This window comes from Rhea americana, unplaced genomic scaffold (genome assembly GCF_003343005.1).
Source record: "Rhea americana isolate MKP2758 unplaced genomic scaffold, rheAme1 scaffold_18, whole genome shotgun sequence".
In the NCBI taxonomy this organism is placed as follows: Eukaryota; Metazoa; Chordata; class Aves; order Rheiformes; family Rheidae; genus Rhea; species Rhea americana.
In genome coordinates, this window is record NW_028185927.1 from 3,315,378 (window position 1) to 3,320,258 (window position 4,881).

Sequence of the window (4,881 nt, forward strand, 5' to 3'; positions counted from 1 at the left end):
AAAAAGGTAAAATGTGTGGTCAAAACCAAACATCCCCAATGAAATATTTTCTCAATTGTACCAATGCTTGAAAGTTCTCCAAATTCAAGCAGAAGGTTCATCTCAAATGCAGTCTGAGGCACTTGCCAGCATGAAGGACTTTCTTCTAAATTACAGAAGTTTCTGCCAAAATTGCAGGCAATTCAAAAAAGTCTTAATAACAAGCTGTCAGTAGGTGGCACTACTGACCCTTTACAGTAATCGCTGTGCAAGAAAGGCTTGTATCTTGCATCTCAACCGAAAACTGTAAGGCTCCTGAAGGCTTAAGTATTTGCATGACATGAATTTAGCTGACTGCTGATTAAATAGAATCACAAATATTTTAAAGTTATTTGTGAATTCGAATGTATTTCGTCCAAGAACCAGCAAAATTATCTATACTAGCTCTTCTAAGATGAGAAGCACAAGGCTTTGTTCTACATTGTAGCAAGAAGTGTATCAGTAAACTTTTCAGATTAAGTGCACAGACCATGATTTAAATGCCCTATCAATTATTGTACATTTTGGGCAAATACAGTCACAGAATGAAAATAATTAAGAAATCGTGTAGTTAAATAAAGTAGACCAAATGTTTTGGCCCAATTCATAAATGAATTCAGTAGAACATTGTAATTAGAAAACCAACCTAAATTTGATCAACTTGGAGCTGTTGCAAATGCTATTCAGGAGCATCTGTTCAACTTTGGAGCYGTAATTTCATATATAACTAAAATTCTGCTTTAATTATTCATTACAGAAGATAATGAAGTATCTGATCTGAAACTACACTAATGACTAGTCACTACAAATAAGCCAAAATATTGATGTATGCAATAATGTCTTTCACAACACATTTGATGCTGTTTCAGTTCTGCCATAAGAAATTAATCTTATTATGTTCCCAAAAAGTATATATTTGCATGTGTATTCCCCTCCACATTTTCACACAAACRCGACTGCTAGTAGTTGTTAAGACATGTAGTCGCCAATCTCCTGCTTACTATGAGACAATACTACTTCCCACCCTCACACCACACAGAGTAACTCAATTCTGAAAAATGGCATCTTCCCAATCTTTTCAAGACTGACTTACTGTATTTCTAAGGCCAGAACAAGAGAAGAAAGTAGGAAAAGAAGAAATAACGTCCCTAAATAGCAGCATGCAGTCAGACAACTGAACCGTTGAATCCTACCCATATAAGCCACTTCCAGGCCAAAGCCCAGAAAGTCAACGTAACAACGCAGCTCTACAATCCCAAGACGACAAGCACAGCACTGAAAACACACTGAAGTATCCTCTAGCTACAAACAACAACAGCAATCACCATGCACGTAACCACTTAAGGCAAAAACACTTTATTGCAAAAATACATGGAGAACTAGACTCAAAATATTCAAAGACATTAAAACATTTCATTTCTCTAAAACATTGTCACATTTGATGCAAACATGTTAAGAGATAAATAACAGGCTATTTTGCAACTACTATTGCATTTTATTTAAGTGCACATGCTGGACATCCTCTTTTTCTGAGAAATCATGATATTCTATCATTGTCTGAATGAGTTTGTTTCTGACGTCCTATAATTTGACACTTCACTACAAGAAACTTTCTGTCAACATCAGGAAGGGAAGAAGAAAAAAGGCAAAAAATGAGGTGCAACACTGATAGCCACAAGCAACACTTTTCAGATTAGAAACTCAGGTAGCGCTTGGGTTGCTTTGGGGCTAGGTCCTTTTGATTATTTGTGGCCCTGCACACAGAGCAGCAACAACAACAACCTATCATCTTTAATGCTACATTTAGTATATTAATATTTTGGTTGTTGCACTAACATTCTTGGATGATTTACTAACAAGTCACTGCAAGTTTTCCTTACTCAACCCATCATACCTTGGCAATTAGATCCCCTCAAACCATTGAGCATTAGTAGGGGGAAAAAAAAAAAAAAAAGAAAAAAAAACACCCACACCCAAAACACACCATAAAGAAGGCTTCCTCCTTGCCTCCCATTTATTCACCAGCCATCCCCAGAGTTTCAGTTCCCTTTTTTAAAAGCTATCTTCATGGTAATTCTGGCTGGGACTTTAGGATTTTCCTCTTGAGAAGTATACGCTGTTGGTTCGTAGCTACAAGAACTGATGAGAATTGCGTGTTTCTGTTGTTCTGCTTTTGTTCTACATACAATTAAAAACTTCTCCCTCATGAGATGAATTCTTGAATTTCCTGAGAAGTGAAACYGTAAAGGTAGCTGCATTTTCAGGGGGGAAACACGAACAAGGTCTCACCAATACCATTCATCTTCATGTTTTGGAGTCCTTTATACAATGTCTTTGTAAGATGCTAACCCACACTGTAGTTGCCTTCGATTTGTCTTAACAAGTAGGCAATCCTCACAGTATTTTTGTATGTGTTTGTACAACGTCTCTATGCGAGGCAGAGTTTATTATTGCCAGGACAACCAAAAAGGTTTGCTTCAACTTCTGAAAGTTACACTTTGGTTAGTGATAACAGCGTGTTATTCCCTTGATAATTTCAATGTTCTTTTGAGAAACTGGTACACACAGCAACACTTCATATGCTTTTTTCATCTGCCTTGAATTCAGTCACTTGCACACTACGCATATGATACAAAATCATAACTTTAAGTCTGACATTGGTTGGAAAGCTTGAGTTCCTTTCTATCCTGAAGACAAGGCTGAATGAAGAAGTCTCGCTATTACTTCATCAGAAAACACATGATGTGCTGATAAGAATATTTGCCATTTTCTGAAATGTGCCTTTACACCGGACATTTCACAGTAATGTGGCTGTCCTTGCCAAAACATAAGTTTTTAATACGCAACCGACTAATCAATGTTATTTCTATACTAGCTACTCACAGTACTGATCTATATTGTGAAATATATTTAGACATACTTAATGAAGATGAATCTAAAAATGCCCAGGTAAAGCCCCGGTATATTTTATTACAAAATTTTAAGTTTGCATTGGCAGGAATATTCCCCTCAAATCAGAACAAAAAAAGCTACCTATTTTGTTGCCTGATCTTCAAGTGGAATACACAGTTGGATTCAGTTACTTTTTAAGAGAGAGAAAAAAAAAAGAAAAGAAAAGAAAAAGAAAGAATTGAGTCTACTACTGAAAATACAGGCATATTACAAGCTAGCTTCTCTAATATTTTTGCAAAGTAAGATACTAATTTCAGTCATCTGAAACAGTCAGCAGAAAAATATGTAGCTTTGAAAGACGTTAGTCTACACTAGCTGAATGGAATGCTTTATTTTAAAAGCATTAAATTAATGCTACAGAAAATATAGCTACTGAAACTAGAAATTCTAGTATCTACCACAGGAAGAAACAATACATCAAAATTTACCATTAAAAGATACTGTTCTGCAACAGAATAAAATTTTGATCATGTAACTAATATAAAATGGTTGTACAAAACAAAAAGAATGCCTTTCATCTTTTTAAGCTGAACACAACTGGGAAGTGGGTAAAGGCATAGTRATATGATACAGATTTTATTATACTTTTGGAAGTATTAAAAAAAAAAATCACCTAGCAGGTTTGTTCTTATTTAATACGTAATTACCAACTTAGAAAAGGAAACTTGCTCAATTTGAACATGCTGTGTTTAAGCCAAACAGTTTGAAAAACACGTTAACTAATTTGAAATGCCTTTAACAATTTTACTGCAGCCACTACTGAAGTTCAGAAAAAATAAGGCAAAAACAGCACTAGCCAATTCATTTAAAAAAGTATTTTTCAGTCACTACTGTTAAAAAAGCCCGACAGCTTGCATAGTGTAATAATGACCTAACATAAAGACAGTTTACATAAAGTAAACTGTACAATCATCTGGTAGAGATAATTTACACCAAGTGAATATGTTTTTTCCAGTCTGTAAAGTCTTCCAAGTCAGATAAAAGTTGAACAAATATGTATACCTACCTTTCTTGTTTTAATGCATATTCTAACATTTTTATTCTTCTCACTAAATCTTTCTTCAAATTTTCTTGACCCTTTCTTTCCCCTTGTAAAAACGCTATCCGAGCCTGAAAACAAACAAACAAAAAAAGAATTTTATTCGATTTTGTCCCCCAAAGAACATATTAACACATAAAAAAGGAAAACTATTTTGCATGGCAATGTTTAGCTTCAACCACTTAGTTAAAATCACTAATAACAAAAATATTTCTGCCCTAGAGTTCTAATTTTGTTTTCTGTCAAGTTTGCCTTCCTTGAAGCAAAGGTATTAAAGTTAGTATACTAACTGTAAAAGATGGTACAAACAGGAATAATTTGAAGTCAATATAAAATACACACACACTTTCCCTTGTGGCAGTTAGCATAAATCCTTTAATATATTTTTGTCTGAATCAGAAGTCATATCAAAATAGGTACTTATCATACCTACATCATCGTTTTTAACACAAGCATATCAAACAGACAAAGAAGAAACGGGTACAGAATTCCCACACATAACTTAGAAGTCCATAATACAARAAACAAGTATATTTTACTGATTCAGATTTTACTCACTACTGAAGACAGTTGAACATTAGAGAATCAGGTGAGAATCATTTGAGTGCGTTCTTCTRTATGGACAGAGCAGAATAATGCCCTCTGTAAAGTACTAACCATATTAGCAATCTAACTTTTACACAGGAAAACTGAAGTTTCCTAGTTGCCTGCTAATGTGGTAGATTACAAGAATAAGTTCAGTGGAACATACTAGCCATCCCAACTACTGAAAAAAAAAAAAAAAGTCTAGCGGAGGACTGTATTTTTGACTTTTGTAAGCTAAAATCCTAAAGGACATAAGGGAATTTGTTGATCTGAATGTAAGATTTAAA